This window comes from Lepidochelys kempii, chromosome 16, assembly GCF_965140265.1.
Source record: "Lepidochelys kempii isolate rLepKem1 chromosome 16, rLepKem1.hap2, whole genome shotgun sequence".
Classification (NCBI taxonomy): domain Eukaryota; kingdom Metazoa; phylum Chordata; order Testudines; family Cheloniidae; genus Lepidochelys; species Lepidochelys kempii.
Genome location: NC_133271.1, coordinates 24,790,567 through 24,811,772, shown reverse-complemented (window position 1 = coordinate 24,811,772; position 21,206 = coordinate 24,790,567). Strand labels below are relative to the sequence as shown.

General features: G+C 44.1%; 1 protein-coding gene across 13 annotated transcripts in view; it reads right to left on the bottom strand.

Moving 5' to 3' along the window:
• The window catches only part of DAB2IP (DAB2 interacting protein), a 354,231-nt gene that overhangs the window by 234,916 nt on the left and 98,109 nt on the right, over positions 1 to 21,206 (bottom strand). The window contains exon 1 of one of the 13 annotated variants that reach the window (XM_073314885.1): positions 4,858 to 4,921. The exons of the other annotated variants lie outside the window; for them this stretch is intronic. The gene's annotated coding sequence lies outside the window, so the exon portion shown is untranslated. Of the gene's footprint in view, positions 1 to 4,857; positions 4,922 to 21,206 lie in introns of those variants that run through there. 13 annotated transcript variants of the gene reach the window in all.

Here is a 21,206-nt window from a genome sequence, read left to right as displayed (position 1 = left end):
ATTGTCATAAAGAAGCCACTTGATTATAGTGGTTTCCAAAGTGGGTTCAAGATGACATGGAAACAAACAGGCTGCTTTGCATTTTTAATTATCAGAACTATGAACAGGCAGATTAACAATTCTTCTCATGTACATGGCTGGAGAACAAGAGTAGGACGACTAAATTAAAAAAGCGGCAAGAAATCCCTTGCCCTCTCCTCCCCGTCCAATGCAGAGCCAAACACTGCCAGAGCCTATAGCTCAAAGGGATAGCACCAGTTGCTCTATGTAAATGTCACAACACTTTTGACTTGCACCATGGTGGCTTTTCAGATCAAGTTGCACAATTGTCTGCCTTTTTCTTTATAGCCTCTGAATCTGCTTCATCTTCTAATCGCACAGGGCAGAATTCTGAGGAGTAAAGGAAGCAGATTAGAGGTGGGCCAAGAAGACTGTGTTTGGATCTGGGGTAGGTTGAAACAAGAACTCGGGAGTCAGGCTCGAAGTCCATTCAGGACTAGGGTTTGGAGCCAGATTTGTTTGCACTGAAGTCTCATGAGCTGTTCTCACAAGATCTTACCCCAAGATTTCAGTTGCATACAATCCAAAACCAGAACACAGACCACTTCCATCTTCTGATCTGAGCCCAGAATCAAAACATACAGATGGGTTAGGATCACATTATTCTCCAGCTCCAATTTCAAAAGGGGTTTGCAGCCAAGTTTCCAGTTTTGACGCATTCAGAGCTCTGTTTGTATCACAGCAAATGCACCCCCTGGATCTCTGTGAAGAGGCTAAATACAGCAATGGGAGGGAGGGGTTTTGTTGGAAGGAGATAATCGCCCCCAGACAGATTAGGATCCTTCTTTCTGTCAGAAGATTATAGCAAAACCAATTGTATGTGGTGGAGAGGAACAACAAATTAAGGCTTGGATTTGCCCCTCTCCCATCCTCAGTGCTAGCCCAAGAACTACTGATCAGGAAAGCCTTGCATGTTTCTTACTCACCCATACCACGGGTGTTTGGCAGGGCTATTACCTCTGCCCATAAATGAGCCACTGTCACCAGCACCTGTCCATATGAAGTGCATGGTTACATTTGCCTCCCTGCCTACAGCAAAGACAGGCAGGCTGTAGGAAGACAGAGTCAATCTTTGACTTTACCTCTCTCCTTCTTACTTCTACTGAAAGTTCCTTCTATTTTGTCTGCCCATCTGGAAACGGAACAGCCCTTAGGGATGGCCTGGGTTCTAGTGATTTGACTTGGGGGTGGGGGGGATGAAGCAGTTCTGTTATTCCTTTCTATAGGAGTGAAGTCTTAGCACACAAGACAAAGGAGGATTCCTAGATCCTATTCTCAGCTCTGTCACAGACTCACGGGGTGACCCTGGACCTTTAAGTACTTTGTTGCTTAGGTTCTCAGTCTGTAAAATAGGTTTAATACTTGCCCATCTCAGAGCAGTGTTATGGGGTTTCATTAAAGTCTGTAAATTGTTTTAGGTCCTAAAATGAAAGATTCTGTGGAAGAGGAGTGTGTTATTACAGGCAGCTAACCAGAGTGGCATTTACAGAAGTACTTAGTATTATCAAATGCCACCCGCTCCTCACTAGCTGCTGAGTTTCTATGTAAATTGGATATCAGCCTTCAGCTCATAGAAATACTTGGATTATACCTTCATTTGACCATTTATTGGCTCTAGATCCGAGGTGATTTGGGGGCTTAGACACACAGTATCTCTGGACACTATTTGCTGTCCAAAAGTCTTCAGCAGGTTATTAACTTAAAGCCGCCAAATCTCTCCTTTATGACACGCATGACCTGAGAAATCACTGAAGTAACAGTCTACAAAGGAGGATTATACGTGCAGGCAAACTGGATCTGAACGACGACTCCTTAGGTGTAATTGATAAAGCCACATTATCACAGAGCAGAGATGCCAGTGGGCAAAACAAACACGGATAGCAAAGAAAGCGATGGCTTCCATGTTCCCTCATGTTTTCACCAACCTTCCTTGTACGAGCCAGGCTAAAGTGGCTGGGAAGCATGTGAATGAGTAGCAGGCGGATTTTCTGCCCTTGCTCTTGGGAAGTTGGGCCAGACTTAACAAACACGCAGTATTGCTGTTCCCTTACAAACGCTTTGATGGATCAGAAGAGGGATACAAATCACAGGAGGCAAAAATGAATTTTGTTGCTACCCCACCTCAGATTATTCATTTAATTTCCTTTTTGCCACTGATGGCCTTGCTTCTTTTTTCTGCTTGTTTCTCAGCAGAAACAGAGAGAGCGAGACCACTTTACTCATCATCAGTTTCACTTCTACTGCATCTTATGCAAAAATATGCTCCTTTTGCTGTCACCTTGAGCTCCTTCTCCCTCACCTCCCTCCCCGTCCACCTGGGACATCCTGTCATAAACCTATACTGTCAAATCTCTGGGTCAGAGCCTGATCTTTGATTGGGGCTATGTGCCGCTGTAATTATGGAGCAGTGATAATGACTGTCATAGTGAAGGCAGGTTTCAGAGTAGCAGCCGTGTTAGCCTGTATCAGCAAAAACAACAAGGCGTCCTTGTGGCACCTTACAGACTAACAAATCATAGAATCATAGAATATCAGGGTTGGAAGGGACCTCAGGAGATCATCTAGTCCAACCCCCTGCTCAAAGCAGAACCAATCCCCAATTTTTGCCCCATATCCCTAAATGGCCCCCTCAAGGACTGAACTCACAATCCTGGGTTTAACAGGCCAATGCTCAAACCACTGAGCTATCCCACCCCACTCCCAATCTGGCCCATTCAGCACAATTGGAAGGCTCTACTCAGAGACCCAGCATAAAAAAGCAGCAATTTAGGATTATTGCAGGTATAGACTAAGGTGCATTGGCAGGAATCCAGTCAGGGGGAGGGAAGTTTACACAAATATGCCTGGGTTCTCTCGAGTCCATTCTCCACAAGCATCAAATCCATCCACATCCACAAAGAACTCAATTGTGCAACCGAGAGTAATACGAGTGTGAGGAAGGACTGCAGAATGGGGGTGGGGGTGGGACGGTTGACACTAAAGCAGAGCAACAAACTCCTGAAGGTATTTTTGCAATATAAAATATTAACTTACTCAAGTGGCCAGTGCAAAAAGTACTACACTGAAAACACTTAGGGAGTTTTTAAAAATTACTCTGAAGGAGATCAAAAGAAAAGTATTCCCCTTTCTGGTCAGTTCCAGAACCTCCTAAAATTATTCTTTAATACAATAATTCCTCAATACAAAAAGGTATTAAGTATGTAAATCTCTGCACATCTAGACAAGACAAATTTAAATAGTAAAAAAATATTATGTTGGCCAACTCAGTGGCTTTTTTCAAGCATGAGAAAAGCTTGACTTTGGGAATAAACTGGCAACTCTTCCAATTCCCAGGGTAACATAGATAAAACAGTACTTCAGGATACATTTATTATCTAGCTACCTCACAATGGAGCAGTCCACCTGTGACACAGTGTTTAGAAAGACGTGTAACCCTTCTGCTTGTCAGAATTGGCAGCAACAAGGGCCGGGTTCAATAACTAGGGGTTCCATTCCAATAACAATGCAAAACCGGCTCAAGCCCCCACCCAGTGACCTGGGACAAATATATACCACCCCCGCTGGGCACCTCCAAGAGGCAATACTTCCCCTCTCGCAAGCACATATAGTCTGAGTGTAGCAAAAAGCCTTTTAATAACAGAGAGAAACAATGTGGCATTATGTTGGGGAAGCATGTATTTGGGCATAAGCTTTTGTGGGCTAGTTAAGGCAGATACAAATGGACAACAACTTTCTGGTTCTCCTACATTCTCCATTAGCCCAAGGCTGTGATGTGCTTGGCTTTGCAACACTGCCGGGGAAGATAATCTAAAATAAAACTAACTTCCTTGAAATTCATTAAAAATAGACTGGAAAACATTTATCCCAGGTTCTTAAATATATATAAATAAAATGATCTGCCTCCCCATGTGTGTGAAACTTTTCTAAGCAGTGGAGGTAGGAACATTTACTGTCACGCCAAGCTTACTACCCACAGTATTAGGATGATGCTAATAAATATTCTAAATAATAATAATTAAAAATACTTAGTACTTCATAAACATTAATTAATTTAGGATCGTCAGGAACATGGCTACGTCTGAAGATTATTTCTAGACTGTAACAAATGGATTTGATTTGTTAACTGTTAATTTGATTGGTTAATCCCTGGTGTTTGAATTAGGAAATTAACTAATCCTCATCACAGTTTTTATATCCCCAATTTTCAGATGGAGAAAAAACCATAGAGTAGTTAAACTATTTACCCAAGGCTTACAGGAAGTCAGCAGCAAAACTGACCATGTCAGCAGCTCTGGGGTCCCAGGCTCCTGCTCAGCCCACTCAAGAAGGCTGCTTTCTTAACGGTCATTCAAATTACTCAAAACAGCGCGTGTAACACATGGCACCAATATTAATACTGTTCACTTTCCACTTAACAAGTCTTATTTTACAGTAGCATCACCTGTTCCTGTAGGTCACAGCTAGTCCAAGAAGAGGTCATCAGAATTACCCTCTCACTGTTAGGAATGAAATGTACTGACTACTTCTACTTGAGCAAGTGTAACATTCTCAGTTCACTTCCCTGAAAGCCCCATATAATTCATGCTGAACAAGGTTCCAGGAGCCAGCCGATGGAAGAGACAGATCGTAAGAACAAAGGAAAAGCTGGAATTACTAACCGACCAGCAGAGACTTCCAGCAAGTTCTCACTTGGACTTTCTGATATGAAACTGTTCTGACTTCAAACAAGAAAAGGAGGCACAAAATCTGAATGCACGCCCATAAAGTTAGCAATAAGAATCATCTCCCTTAACTCACCAAAAGGAAACGGTGCTTGTTAGCAATCCCTATGCCATGACACTCCGAACAAGTCAGGAATAAGATGAGATGCAGAGCTGATGACTTCATCATCTTCTACAGGAAGAAAGTGAAATATGACTGGAATGCTGGCTGGAGAGGCACAGCAGGAGGTAGGGAGCGGAGAGATGTCTTTGCCAGGACTCTAATGCTGAAGTGCTTTAAGGAATGGAGACTTTAGAGGATAAAAAAACTCCAGCAGGTCACCTGGAAATACTGAAGAACTACTGAAGTCCATTAGGACTGGAAATGGACATGGGAAATACAGTCTATACAATGCCCATGAAAAAGAGTTAAACACCCTCTTTCTTGCCCTCCGGATATGATCAGCCAATGAAAAAGTTTGTTATGGTTACCCAATGCGTCATTATTTTGTCCCCTTGGCAGAATGTTTTGATACTCCATGACCTGCTTTGGAGATTTAAAGGGGTGGAGTTTCTGTGAAACCAGGGGGAACTGGAATTACCTGTCTCTTGTTCGTGCTGTTTAATTACACGCAGCTGAATTAATCTCTTCACCTTAATGAACTCACATGTTCTTCAACTAATTTCTGCACCATTTAATGGCTCTTTAACCCAACCACAACAGGAGAGAGGAGGCAGCAAACGTAGAAAGAATGAATATACTCAGAGTGGCTCAGATAACCATTTGTTGGTTGAAAGGGACCCCTTGAGAGAAGATGTCTCTAGCATCAGTGTGATCCTGAATAAGAATCTACAAGTTGAAGAGGGGTTGGGAGACAACCCAGAGAGACTCCCAGAGAGCTTTAAGGGTCCCCAGGACTCCAGATAAGCTTAAAGTGTGACCTGGGGGGTGATGGATGTTAAAGACATAGCTAAGAAGGGTTGTTAGGGCAGTAGAGGAAAAATGCATGAGAAGTTTTAAAATGGACAGAATGCCCTGGGAGTAAAATGAAGACGGAAATGAGTATGTATGTGTTGGGTCAACTCTCTCCTTCAAGATTCGGGAATAATTTCATATGGGAGGCAGAGACTCTCAAAATGTTTGAACTCTAATGGATAAGGATCAACTAAGAGCTCATGAAGGATTTCAAAAGTGCTGTTATCAAGATCTGCCCGTTTCAATCAATTTCTAAACTGCATATTCCAGGACTAGAAATATTGTATGGATGCAAGGTGAGCTTCCTTGCCTGAGCCCCTAGAGATCTATGGGCACACACCACTCATTGCCCTAACAGTCCATTGGTGTATTCCACTAGATCCCCTAAAGCAACATTGTAACCCTCATTCCACACAAAATTAGCTACAAGTTGAACCCTTTATTGGGCAGTAATATCGATTTTTATATAAAATTGTTGAAAATCATTGTGGTTTAGATCAGTTAAGGACTCCCCTTGAAAATTAGATTTAGCTGAAGTTGCTGCTAACAAACATCCAGAATGGATATTCCCAGGGATAATTAAAGCCTTTCCTGGAAAGTTCACTGCCACTTTTTATATTAGAATAAAATTATTTCTTTTCGCCTCTGGGAATCTTAAGATGTAAAATGGGCTTTTGTAAAGCACAAGCAGCTCATATCCTATAATCTTGTCTCTCTTCTCTGCTGGAGTCGGCACCTCACTCCCAGTCCATTTAATGACTCACATAGAGGTTTCATCTTTCACATTCTCATCCTTTCACTATAATTTTCAGAACAATTAATGATGCATTTTGCAGCACTATGCCTTTTAAAAAACTACACTTTTCACATAACCATTCCGATAGGACAAGAACAAAGTCGGGCCATTGTCTGACACCCCCATTTATACAGACACTCACCCACTGTCCATGATGCTCTGTGACACAAATGAGTTAGAATTAACAAGTTAAGAGCTGCCTGTGTTGACTAGCAGTTCGTGCTCTGTATGGTCTAGTAGGACCTCCAGGTTCAATTCCTGACCCAGAGCTCAGTCCCCTCTTGCAGTGGCTGAGAGAGTTACACGAGACAGCACATTCAGCTAGGCAGGGGGAGTCCCCAGCTGGCTATTAAAGTGTAATTGAAGGGTGCCCGAGTCCCGCCCAGTTTTCTGCAGCTGGGAGAACGGTAGCTGAGTTAGGAGTGTAAAGACAAGGCCCTGATTAGACCTGGCTGGAAAAGGGAAAGACAAAATTCACAGAAATTCTTTGGCAAAATTATTTTCCATCAGCTCGTCACTGAACGTGAAGGATCCCTGGGAAAAGGGAGCCTATTTTTGTTACAAGGAACTGAAGTAACACTGGCCCACACACCTAGTGCCCTGGGCATGTTCATAGATCTTTCTGAGTACTCAGCTGGTGTACCTTACCTTGGTATTGGAGGTAACAAGATACCAGTTGAAGACAAGGAAAGATCTGTGTAGTATACAAAACTCCGTATGCTGGTGTGATACTGGGATTTGTCTCGAACATGGAGTTGCCTCTCAACCCTAGTCACATAGCTCCTGAGGTATAGGCAATGTTACTGCTCAGTAATCTTGACAACTAGCTATCCCGCTATTCTAATATCACCAAGCAGGAGAGCTGTTTTCACCAACAAATGTAGATTCTTATTATAGGCAGCCTACAGATGGGACCTGCTTGCCTTATTTCTTCTCCTTTGCTGGGCACTGGCTGCCCAGTTTTGGCAGGGAGTTCTTTCCTAATTGGTTTTGCGATTCCCAGCACCCTACAGAAGTGGAAATACTACGAATACCTGCTATCACCCAAAAATGGGGCAAAGGGACCAGTGCTATGACACCGCAGTAATTCAGCTGTCTCACAAGAGGGAGCTAAAGCTTCTTTGCTAACTGACACAAGAACACAGTAACTGATAGCTCAAGAACACAACAAAAAATTCCAACAGAGAACAGGAGGATGTGTGGCTGTGGGGCAGACATCAGCAAACAGAAGGAGGGCATTCTGTAGTAGGAGAAAGAAGGAGATATAAAACACATTGGCTTTGGGAGTTCCTTAGAATTTTATTTATACCTATTTACATTGTGTTCTAGTTTGCATTTGGCACATCATTACTGAAAAGCTTCACAAAAGCCAGGCTCTCACACACTAACCTTTCTGTAACGGTTGTTCTGCAAGATACATTGCACATATCCATTCCATGTAAGGTGTGTGCACACCGCATGCAGAGTTGCCGGAATTTTTTCCCTCAGTGGTACCCACCAAGTCAGCTCTAAACACCCTCTGGTGCCACGCACTCATAATGCAGTAAAAGGAGACCGGCCAACCCCCTACACTCTCAGTTCCTTCTTGCGGACTAACTCCAACAAAGGGATAGGAGGGTGGGTCATGGAATTGACATGAGCAACACATCTCAAACGACAACAGTTACAGAAGGTTAATAACGGTCTTTTCTTCTTCGAGTGCTTGCACGTATCCATTCCATGTTCGGTGCTTCCCAAGCAATACCCTAGGAGGTGGGCTTGGAGTTCATGAATATGCGGATTGCAAACTCCCCTACCAAACCTTGCATCATTCCTAGTTTGCTGGGTGATGGCACAGTGGGAAGAAAAAGTGTGCACTGATGACCAGGTCGCCGCTCTGCAAATATTCTGGATTGGGAGCTGGCCAAGAACTCCACTGAGGAAGCTTGTGCTCTCCTAGAATGGCAGGTGGTATGACACCCACCTGCTCATAGCAAGTACGAATGCAGGAAGTGATCCAGGATGAAATTCTCTGAGCCGAAACGGGCTGACCTTTCATCCTATCTGCTACTGCCACAAAGAGCTGTGTTGCTTTACAGAACAACTTGACCCTTTCTATATAGAAAACTAGGGCATGCCTAACATCCAGCATGTGGAGACACTGCTCCTCCCTATTCTTGTGTGGTTTCGACAAGAAAACTGGCAGGAAAATAACTTGATTACTATGAAACTGCGAAACGACCTTTCGAGAAACGAGGAACATGGGGGGGGGGGCAAAGTTGTACTTTGTCCGTAAAGAACACCATGGGGAAGGAGGGGGAAGAGACGGGTGTCCTAACGTAAGGGCACTGATTTCTGAGACCCTCCTGGCCTAACTAAATGCTACCAGAAAGTCATTGATGCCAGCAGTTGAAGTCCCACGAGGGAATGGGTTCCTGGATCTGTAGGTATAGCCCTTGAGGAACAAAATGGCCATTTCATGCAAAAAAACTGACTGACCATCCACTGGAAGGTGGAAGGCTGAAATGACCAGTAGGTGCACTTTAATAGACGAAATAGCTAGGCCTTGCTGTTTCAGATGAAGCAGATACTCCAGCACAGTCTGGAGAGGTGACCTAGCAGGTGGGAGGCCTTGATAGGATGACCAAATGGAGAAACATTTCCACTTGGCGAGGTAGGTAGCTCTAGTAGATGGCTTCCTGCTGCCTAACCAAACCTGGTGAAAGGGAAAAGAAAAGAAAGGGATGGAGAAACTGTGAGAATCACTGAAAATTGCCTGTTAAAACAAAGAGGAGCAGTTCCAGGTCGGTAAGAAGGAACTGTGAGGGTGCGGGGTTGGCCGGTCCCCTTATACTGAGCCATGAGCATGCGGCCCCAGAGGGCGCTAGAGCTGACCCAACGGGTACCACTGAGGGGGAAATTTTCGGCGACTGTGTGTGCGGGGTGAGAACAACCCGAACGTGGCATGGATGTGTGCAAGCACTCAAAGAAGTAGCTAAGCTTTGCTAAAGTTAAAAAGGGGACTTGTGACATTCTGTTGCACTGTCCTTTCCATCCCCTGAGGATCCCTCTCCCTGCCCACTGCCACTCAGGGGTAGGAACACCGCCTATAGTCATGGCTGTACTGCACCCGTGATGATCTCATACTGACTAGGATGATGGCCTGTGGCAGGGTGGTCACCCTGCCATGCCTCAAAGGGCTTAAAACAGCCTTAAGAGAGGGCTATAGGCGGAGGAAAGCTAGGCCGATTGGGGGAAGTAGTCACAGGTGGGGCCACCTCCCAATCAGGCCACAGCTGGCCCTATAAGAGGGCTGTTAGCGAGGAGCTGAGGGAGACACTCTCTCTAGCTACATGGAGAAGGGAGGACCTGGCTGCCTGGGAAGCTGAGGCAGAGGGCAGAGCAGAGCTGGGAAAGAGCAGAGGGAGCTGGGGAGCTCCAGCCTAGCAGAGTCCCAGGCTGCAGGCCGAGGTAAAGGCCCACAAAAGGGTACTAAGGCTGCAGAGGAGCAGCCCAGACCTAGACAGAGGCAGCTGGTCCAACCCCCCTTCCCGATGATGAGTGGTACAGACTGCAGTCTGCCCCAAGGAGCGGGGGCTAGACGATGACTGACAGTAGCCACTGAGGCAAGGGAGGGATAGGGGGCTCCCCTGGGAGGGGAGCTCCAGACTGAGGGGGTATTGCCAGGGGGCAGAACCCTAATCTAGAAGGGCATCTGGGTCTGGGAGGGGCACGGGGCCAGCAGCAGCAGGCGAGACACTGACCAGGAGAGGGCACTCCTGGCTGAAAAGAGCTAATTCCCTGGACAACCAGCAGGAGGCGCTGCAGCGGTGAGTCGCTGTCCCATCACAAGGCCCAAGAGGAAGCGCTGCCTCTCTCCTGATAGCCATTTGTGGGCAGATTCCGCTCTCACCTGAAGCCAATGGGAGTTTTGCCACTTACTTTAACAAGAAGAGGATCAGACACCCATGCATCAGGGAAGAATACCCTGTGGAGCAATCAGGAGGAGGAGGAGAGAGGGGAAAAAAATCAAACAAGAGAGAGAGGTGGGACCTTAGGCAGAGCCAAGCAGGAGGAGAGAGGAAACCTACAACTTGATTTCCCTGCAGTACAAAATGGGGAAAACAGATCTGAGTACAAGAGAAACAGTCCCCAGCCCGAACCTCAGCATCAGATTCTGCACCAGGGAAAGAGAATGTTGGAGACACCAAAAAATAAAGGTTCAATTTTCAGTAAGTAATATGCAAATTGGGCTGGTTCAACAGCCATCAATACGAAAAAACCTGTTACTTACCAGTTCTGTAACTGTTGGTCTTCAAGATGTGGGTACAGAAATGCTGTCCACTCCGATTGAGCCAGAGCAGAATACACATTCACAACCGCTTAAGAAGAACTCTGCTTTTACTCTGCCTTGTGTTTTTAAGCTATAGAGATTAGAGGTGTTTTACTCTTTATTGCTCAGTCGCCAAAGTAAAATATGTATATTTATCTTGCTCTGATGCAATGCCTAGAGAACAAATTCAGCTTCTCCTAGCAGCATATCATCAAAGGCCGTTTTCCCCCAGGGTAACATTGAAATGTGAATGAAGCACAGCTTTAAAAAATACATCAGAACACTATGAAATTCAAGCCTGATTGGGGTCCAAACAGGGCAGGCTGCTAATATTCTGGTTGAACTGGGAGGGGTAGTAAAGTAAAGTGAAACATCAACCCTCTCCTACGTGATGATAAAGACAAGCTACACGTAGTTTGGAGAACAAGAAGTCAGCTCTGGGGAGATTTAAATTAGAGTCATCCATCACTCTTAACATCTCAGTAAAGATTCAAAATTGGGAACGTGCTGCGTTCTCAAAGCACTTAACTAGCACAGCTGCGTGTTCACAAACACAAGAGAAGACAAAGAAGGAGCCTTTATGGTAGCTATAATCCGTGGCTGCATACAGACATTATGGTAATCAGCTTTACTGCTGCATGCACCAGCGGGAACAGGGCACCAAAAACAAGTCTCTTCCACCAGAGCTGACGAGGAATCCCTGTGAGCTGCAGTAGTAGCATGGCTTGTATCCTCTGAGGGCTGCAGTCTCATACACTTCGGAAGTGTATATGGCAGTGGTGGCATATATACACTAGTCAGACAGTGATATAGTTTGAATGCTTATCCAGCCTTTACCTATAAACTAGCCGAGCATTGTGAGACAGTGGCTGGGGGACGAAGCTCATGTGTGACAAAACTGCTCTCTCGTGGCTGCTGTATGGCTGACACTGAAGTCTACTGATTCATTACAACCATTGGAGTTAAGTAATTGAGCTTGAATCTCAAGATTTCAAGGATGAACCATTGTTTCAGTATTAGTTTTAGTATTTTGACCTACTCACGTCCAGTCTCAGCTGCAGCCAGCAAGCACAGAGACGGGTGGAAAACTAAAAACAGGGAGATGTGAATTATCAAAATTTTTCAAATTTATAATAGGTCCAGGATTGTGTTTCAGGAGGAAGTTCAGGCTGGTTCTCATTTCAACTTTTCTCTAGCTCTTATTTATTGTTAAAACCACTTGTCATCCCTGCCCCACCCCAGGATCCTAGGCACTCAGAGCTCTAATGAGAAGGCAGTTTGTAAGGTGTTTGCATTAAGTGTTATAAAGTCTCTGTTTACAACTAATCCTCCGTGCTGGGGCAATTCTGCTGAGCTTGGGTGCCACATTGGAATCTCCAAATGAGATTGCAGATGCAAAAAAAAAAAAAAAAAAAACCAAACAAGGAACATGATTCTCATCAGTCTCCCATAAGCGTTCCTCCTCCTCTCCCCCCAACCCCTTTGAAACAGCTGGCTCAGAGAGGTTAACTACTGAGAGGTTTGGACAGATTGTTTGCTTTGTACTGGACGTAACAGCAAGAGAGGGACAGGAACCTTTGCACGGTTGAATTACTGGCCCATTTTTAGCTGTCGTGCTCCTACTGCTATAGCAGGTCTGTGCTGGCAACATGTAAAATAAATTAATTAAATAAATAAAACAAATGCATATTTTATAAGTGGGATTCATCAGATTTGATTTTCAACAGCAAAGAAACAGATGTTCGATTGACAGCACTTCATTAGAGAAGTAAATGAGGTCACTCACACTACATCTCTCTCTTCATATCCATCTGCACAAGAGACCAAACATTAAGATCTGAAGCTCACATAGTACATGCAGCTTTAATAATAGTCTGCAAACCCGAGCACCAGCTCCGCACTCCCATTGGCCGTTTTTACAATGCAGATATTTGTAATAAAAAATAATATAAAGTGAGCACTGTACACTTCGTATTCTGTGTTGCAATTGAAATCAACGTATTTAAAAATGTAGAAAAACATCCAAAATATTGAATTTCAGTTGGTATTCTATTAACAGTGCGATTAAAACGGTGATTAATCGTGATTCATTTTTTTTAATCGCAATTCATTTTTTTTTGAGTTAATCGCGTAAGTTAACTGCTATTAATCGACAGCCCTAATAATTTGTAATTGGCTAAAACAACTGCAAGATTGGCATCAACTTTTGATCTGAAGACCTCAAGAGATGGGGAACCCAACACTTGTCTGCTAAGTTTGTTCCAATGGTTATTCACCCTCACTGTTAAAAAAAGTAACACCTTATTTTTATATGCAATTTGTCTGGCTTCAGCTTCCTGCCATTCGTTTTTGTTGGGCCTTTCTCTGCTAAGCTGAAGAGTCCTTTTTTACCCAGTACACTGTAATCAAGTCACCTCTCCATCTTTTTAGATAAGCTAAACAAATTGAACTATTTAAGTCTCTCACTGTAAGGCATTTTCTCAGTCTAGTAATGGGTCCATTCCATTGCTAGTATTTTTCTCCTTAAATATACTTTCAAAATTTTTATTTGTCCTTAGCCCTTCATGCCATGAATTTTTCCTGGATGTATCTAGCTTCCCTTAATTTTCTACACTTCATTGCACATTTATACTGCCATTTATTTCCCTGTTTCTGTATGTTTGCTCTTCTCATACAACTTCCTTAGCACAAAAAAAGGTGTAACACCAACAAAAACACAGGGGTTTTTTTTGTTTGTTTGTTTTTTTAGAGTTTCTTTCCCTTTCTGAAATCAGAATCCTATTTGTCACATGGATCATTACTTCTACAGCAATGGAACTCTGACTACATAGACACAAATGACAATTTGGGGTTTGGTGGAGGGTTTATAGGAAGATATACAGAAGGTGGTATGTGGCTTCAGGTACTGCTGCAACAGATCATCCATGGCCAGTTGCCTCCTGTTTTTGGAAAAATCCATCCGTTGCAAACAAGCATTACACACAGGAAACTAGGACTAGCGCCTTGAGCCTTCAGTGAAGTGACGAATATCCTGGAGGAGATTAATCCACAATCTAACACCCCTCACTGTTTGAAATAGTGCCCTGGCATTCGCCCTACATTCAGGTGATGGCTCCGGAAGCACAAATATTATTTAAATGGAAACATAGACATTCTCATTTTATACACAAATGCCAGACCACAGCTCTCTCCCATCTAACCTTTGATTGTTAAAGATGCAAAAGGAAAAAAATCTTTCATTAAAAACGGCTAGTTCAGTTACCACGGACGGAAGCCGCTTAATCATGAAGAATGACTGTTGCTTGTTACCATAGCAACTTGGAAGTTTAGGGAGCATCTTGTAATTTCAGTTCAGACACTGACTTTTACAGCAATCCACCCACTGCTGCCACATTTGGATACTTCAGAACAAGCTCAGGCTTGACCTCGGCTGCTAAGAAAAACGCACTCATGTAGAATACTGTCATAAACCAATGTGTAAGAACATGATGTACATAGGAAACTAGCACTTAGAGCAGACTGGCTTCTAGAAAAAGAAACACAAAGTACTTGGAAAAAAATAAAATGACATTGAAAAAGAATCCTTGGTGTTAATTAGTCTAAACTTTGACCTGTCATCTTCTACTCTGTTCGCTGCTCACAAAGTCTATACACTTCTGCGTATGACACGTTTTTCCAAAATAAATGCTTCCACAGTCATTCAAAAATAATTATCCAACACCAGCACCAGCAGCCCAGCACTCACAAGCAAGCCTCCCATAACAAAGCAGCATATGCAGCTTAGCACTCCTGAGCAAGCCTACAATAGACGAATGTGCACATGCGTGCAGTGGGGAAAAACAACAGTCAGAACTGGATTCCAGGTTCAAGCTTCCAGTAGGTCATTCTAGATAAACTTGGATACAAAACTAAGGGCATTTGAAAACATACCTGGCCAGTATCATTCACTCAGGTCTGTAACTTCCACGCTGTGTACATGGCAAGAAAGCTCTGACTTTCCTATGGATGGCCTATCATGGGCTTTGTTCCTATGAACTTATGGAGAAGAGGCTTTCAGGTCCTCGTTTGTGCTACACTTGGGGTGAACTCACCATTTTAAAAAGCTGGCCTCATTCTGAGTATGATGATCTTCAAAGGCTCATGAGACACCTTAATTTAGGACCAGTATTTAGATTGCAAAACACAATGAAATGAGCAGTCATTTCATCTTTTTTTAAACGTAAGATTTAAATGAAAATCTACCTTTAAAAACTTTCCCCTGCAGGTTGGGCAGCCAAGCAACAACCCCAAGACAGTGTCTGAGAGCCTGAAAGCATAAGTAACTACGAACCAAAAGAAAACTGATCAGCCTCGTTCCAGGGTCTCTGCTGAGTCCAGAGTAAATTAGAGGATTACAGAATGCCTTCAGTGCAATAACCTAAGGTGTTGGGAACACAGAACAGCTTCCAAGAGCAACACAAATGTAAAAAACAGTGTTGCTTTAAAGACAGCTCTGTGTGTAAGCTGTGTTGCCTGCCAGAGCTGTAAGAAGATGAACTTACTCTAGTTTAATAAAGATCATTAAAGAGCTGCTGATGCTTCATAGTCCACACTGTGTAACAATCTTCTGGAAACCATTCTGCTTAGAAAACCCAGACTCTCTGCATGTCTCTATCCTCCTCCTTTATTAACAAGGGCTTTAAGACAACAGGATCTGCTTCTGCCAGTCATTCCCTGCCTGATGTTACCAGCCTGTCTTAGCAATATTATTATGCAGAACTGACTGAAGTTACAAGAGATGAACAAAAGGGACCCAAAAAAACCAAAACACCCCTCAAAAATAGATCAGAGGCAGTCTTAGAAAGTGTGCGGTTCAGTGTGTGTCCCCAATTATTGGGCGCTTCTTGACTCAGAGCACTGAGACCTGGTATTTAGATATGTAACTATCTATCAGCTTTCCTGAACATTTTGGCATGGCACAGCATGAGTGTCTAACACCATAGTGGCTAACTCTCCCAGCATGCAGCCCAGAGCAGTCATTTCCTGAAATGCTCCTAAATAGTGTTGCCAACTCTTGCAATTTTACCACAAGTCCCATAATATTTGGTGGGTTTGGATTCTAAATGGATTCACCTTGCTCTGCCACTGACCACCTGTGGGACTTTTTGCCAGTCACTTAATGTCTTTGGCTGGGTTCACACTGTAAAATGCCAAGTCCTACCTACCTGTTGTCAGACCTCATTAATTAGAGCCTGTAAAGTGTTTTGTGATCCTCAGAGGAAAGGTGCTACAGAAGAGCAAAGGACTGTTATTTTAAGTGCATTTTAGTTACACATGCAGATATTTTGGTCAGGGTTTAATATTTGTTGGCTGCACCACAGACCCTCTTATGGACACATAACCCACACTCAGAGTGCCAGAAAAGCCAAGTTTTTTCCACTTCCTCAAATTTCCAGATTCTTCTGCCAATTCTCCTTCCTTCCAGCACTCAGAGGTCTGACCTGCAATCACCTGCTCAGCCCTTACATGCTATCACAGACAGCAGCTGACGCTAAGTGAAGCTGGCTGTGTGGCCCTGCATAAACCTCTCCTACAAGCAGAGTATTCCCTGTAGTGTTCCTGTCTTTCCTTTCCTCCCTTTTCCCTCCCATCCCCTCTTATCTTTCCATCAAAGCCCCATGCCCTGGAAATCTCAAATCACCAGTTTCACAGCTTTCTCTTTTCAATTTAACATCCGTGTCAACACATCAGGACCAAAGGGCAGCCAGGAAGGAATAAATGAAGCCCAACAACAGTGAGATCTCGTCAGTTAAGAGAAGGGGAGAAAAGCAAAATAAAGAGAGCTGAGGAGTTCACTCAGCCTGTCAAAGGCAAGTAAAATGCCCCCAAAGCCCCAACACCTCACAACCTGCTGACATCACAAAGTTTCATATTGTGCACAGCTTTATGTTTTAACTTCCTTGGGTACTGGACACCGTAGGTGGCCGTGTGGCTCTATGGTTACCATTCATCACCTGGATGGTCAGGAGTTCCCATCCCAGGGGATACAGACACCGCTGCTCAGTGTGATGGGAGGGAGATGTGCAGGGACATTGGAAGATCCTATTATGCTACAGTTGTCTCCTTAGTAACAGGAGACATGCATATATCAAAGAGGCCACAACCTTCTCTCGAGACTCATTCTTGGTATCCACAATGACTCCGGCTTTTGAGTTCGCTAGTCACCAAGCCAAAGGGCTGGCCTCACAAGTCCAAATCAGCAGGAATCTACTGCCACATAGAAGAACACGCGGGCCGATTTTTAACATTTCTGGATCACTGACATCACTCTGAAGGGGTTACTGCAAGTTAGCAACAGGTGCCTCAAAGCTGCATGCGAGACCCTAGAACTGGAGAGGGAAGGAGGCTGCAGGTCGGGCTGAGGAACAGCAGCAGAGTTACATAAGGGAAGCTCGAGCAATACCTGCCTCTGCACAGTTCTAGATAGCCTTTGCCTTCAAGGACACTCGATTCACTCTCAATTTTTGTTCGTTAGACATCTATTGAGATTTCTGTGCCCATTGTTTTCATGTTAAAAGCAATCCATGAGCAAAAATGCCACTGTTGTATGCTGCTTCCTAATCTATTCACTCGTGCCAATTTTTTATTGGACAGTTAAGTATTGAACAAATATTGCAGAGCCTCAGCAAGAACACAACTAAAAATACCTGGGCTGCCAGAGGACATTTTCTGCAAACAGCAGAGCTTGAAAACTTTTTCAGGTCTTTTGCATGGGCAGCTGTCACCCACACTGTTAACAAGTCCAAAGAAAACACCACTAGAGAAAGGGTTCGGCTGGAAAATGCCACAAGGCAAACTTGAAAAGCAAAGCAAAGATCACTCTCACAAATTATGAACATCTGCTGAGGAGGAAGTTCTCCTTTTCCTGATACTTAAGGACACTACTCTGGAAAAAAAAAAAAAAAACACATATCGCTAACACCTAAAACCAGAAATCTAGATTCCCCGCCCCAAGCACAAAATGTGCTTCGTTAATAGCTTTTTTAAAAGGTTGAACAAAGGTTCTGAGATGCAGGATTGGCCTCTTAGTGAAAGAAAGCGAGAGGGGAAATGGTCAGTGGGTGTCACAATTACCAGCCTGTACTCCCAGCTCTGCTGCTACCTCGCCCATGGAGCAAATCATTTAAAGGGCCACCAACAACTTGAATTCTACTCAATTACAACAAAAGAGAAGTTAAAAGTAATTTCAGGCCCTGCAGCTCTCCCTGTATCCCCAGATAGTAATTTGTGGTTTCACAATCATCAACAGATGGCTGGTAAATGCAGCACCCCACAGAGTTGTGGGTCACTGCCAGGAGACCCCCTCACTTTAAGATGGGGATGTGGCCTATGGAGGCCTCAGCTCCCAGTATACCATACTCCCTCCTGGCTTGGTTTTCTGCTCAGACCAAGATAGGGCATTTTATGCGGGGCCCTGCAGCTGCTGAAGGCTGCATCTTTATAGTCCCGATGGAGCAGGTTGCAGCCATCCTCATTTTACTACTATTTGTAATTTCTTTGCAAGTCTGTCCAGCTCTCAGCATTCTGGCAGGTTGCTGGCCTGGCCTGCGATTGGGCAAAGTTTGGCTTTTGCTGATCTACCTCCTACTGGGAGCCACCAAAAGTCCTGCAGGAAGGAGACAATCTGCTTAGTGCTGCTTTGGAGTGTAAATATAATCCAGGCAGAGTGTTGAGCAGCAGTACCTCATCACACTCGCTCTGTTTCTAGACCTGACCTCCCACCGCACGGGCTGTGCCACTTCGTAAGAGTGAGTCATCCATAGAGGAAGATGTGCTGGAACAGAGAGATCACTTCTTGTCTTCTCAAATGTAGTAGGATATGCATCAGGGAACAATGGCGAAACAGGAACTGAGGGTGGCAAACATTTTGTTTCCAGGTCTCACCTGTCTCAACGAGTTAGCTAAACATGGGGGCACCTTTCAGTTTGCAAGGACCACACTGGGTATTTCCAGCTCCTACACATTGCTGTAGAATTAACTTATTTGGACAATAGAGTATTCTTAAGCAATCCAAAGCACCTACAGTATGCGCTGTGCTTAGCAGAGAGACTTGGTCCCTGCCCTGAGGAGCTTATGCTCTAAAATACAGGATGCAACCCAAAGAGTAAGGGTGACACACTCCAGAGGGGGAAATGATAAGGAGAGGGAAGGACTAAAGTAACACAGTCATATGGCAGCTCATTATAGACCAGTGTACCATTAAGGGTTGTGATAGCTATTTTTTAGCCAAGCACGAGAAGGACTACACATGATTTATTGATCCTGGGCCCCACAGCAGGCCTGGAGCTTTCAGGAGAGATTTGAATGAAGAAATAGGCTGTGGCTCGGCAACAAGAGTCAGGAGGGAGTTGTGAGCATGGGGGCAATATGCAGGAAGGTACATACGCTGAACACACCTAACTCTTTCCATCCGTGGATCTCAAAGCTCTTTGTCATAATCAAGTAATATATGGAATGTCCCTCTGAGGTAGGCCAGTACCGATCGGACCTTACCCAGCAGAAAAGCTAGGCTCAGATACTTACCAGACATTCTGACACCAAGGCCCTTCTGCTAACCACTAAACATTACTTCCTCCTCTGAAATTCTACATCTTAGAGCATGTGAGTCATGGCACAAAACAGATGATTTTCAAGTTGATCACAAACTCCTGCAGTTAGGGTGATCTAATCATGTCATATCCATGAAGAGCTCCAAATATTCTTAGACTCTTAGATTGGTTGCTAACAGGCCATTGCGAATGGGCTTAGCTAGGAATAATCAGAAGAAATTAACAGGGAAAATTTGGGTCAAATATCAAAAACTTCTTAACAGTGAGATCTCCTAGGCCACAGCAGAGTTTCCTACAAAACATTGTGGAAGTTCCACCATTTGGGACATGTAATTAGGGTTGCCGACTTCGGTTGGAGGAATTCCTGGAGATTCCATCACATGACAAAGATTAATTCCTGGAGGGTTGGCAACCTTGCATGTAATATTAAACCAAAGCACTAGAAAATTAAATTGTAAGGAGCAATCCTGTACTGGCTGGTGAAGACAGTATAGATAACTTTAACCTCTATGATATGCTAGTGATCATACAGCAGCTAACCTCTTGTGTCGCTTAGGCTTTTCCCTTTAGGATTCTGTTTGAAGCTATTTACAGATTCTTCTTACCAGACTCCAAACTGTGGGTCCTTCAGGGGAAGGGCACTTTGAGGCTTTAAATTCTGGCCCTTTTCATGACATTACAGTGATACTTATTTGAACAGCCTGTGCTAAGACAGAAAGCAGAGAAGCTGGCCGTAGCTTCCAAGATCTCACTGTTTGGTGTGCCCAAGTACAGGTCTTTGCTGAAGATCAGACGGTTGTCTCTTCACAGCAGTCTTCAAAGGAAGGGGGTGGGGGGAGGGAAAGAGCCTATTTAATGAAAAAAGTCTTTTTGTGAAGCAGCCTGAAAAGCATTTGTGATAAATATATATAGCAGACAAGACATCTAGACCAAGGAGCTGACACAAGCAGAAGCATCAGGAACACCAACCTTTCAAAAGAAAGGTTATACTAACAATGTTCTGAAACTCCCGGGGCTTTGGCGCTAACTGGTCATCTGCAGAAAACAGCAGCAGGAAAGAAAACAAACAACACAGTGGACTCATGTGAGGGACCTACTGCAATCCTGAGAGAGGAGAGAACTCCGCCAAGTCTTCAGTGCCCACAGACAGCTTACAATTGTAAAGGCACTCAGGGATGGGATGGAAGAGAGACTGATGAAATAAGAACTTGATGTCTGGGAGCTCCCACCAATGCCAGCCCACTTTTAAGCCTTTCATCACATCGTGGCAACTGGGTCACGAAGTTAGGCTCTCACTTTAGAAGGCAGGGTTTCAAGTTCTGCAGCAGGAAGCCACAGTGACAAGGGGCAGTTTGCAAAGAGAAGAGAAGGGCACCAGAAGGCAAAAATTATGACGATCCAGAATGCAGGTCGCATTAAGTTCACCGGGGAAAAGTAACATAAGAGGTGACGCAGAGGGAACAACTCACAGGGGTTACAGAACTGCCTAAGGAAGTCTGAGGAGAGGATGCCCTTGGATAATAAAGTCAGGGGATGTTTTCAAAAAGGATCAACTAGGAGAAACAGAATGAAATTAAGCAAAGGGAAATTTGCTTGTATCTCTTACCACGGAGAAGGCTTTGCACAGCCCTCATATGAGGCATATACAGTCCCACGGTTGCTCTCACCCATCCACCTCTGGAGGCAGCAGCACCTGCATTTTTGTTTCTGTTTTAAATCTCAAAATATTCTGGTACATCTGAAAACATTTCTTTAAGGCCATCTTCTAGTTTGA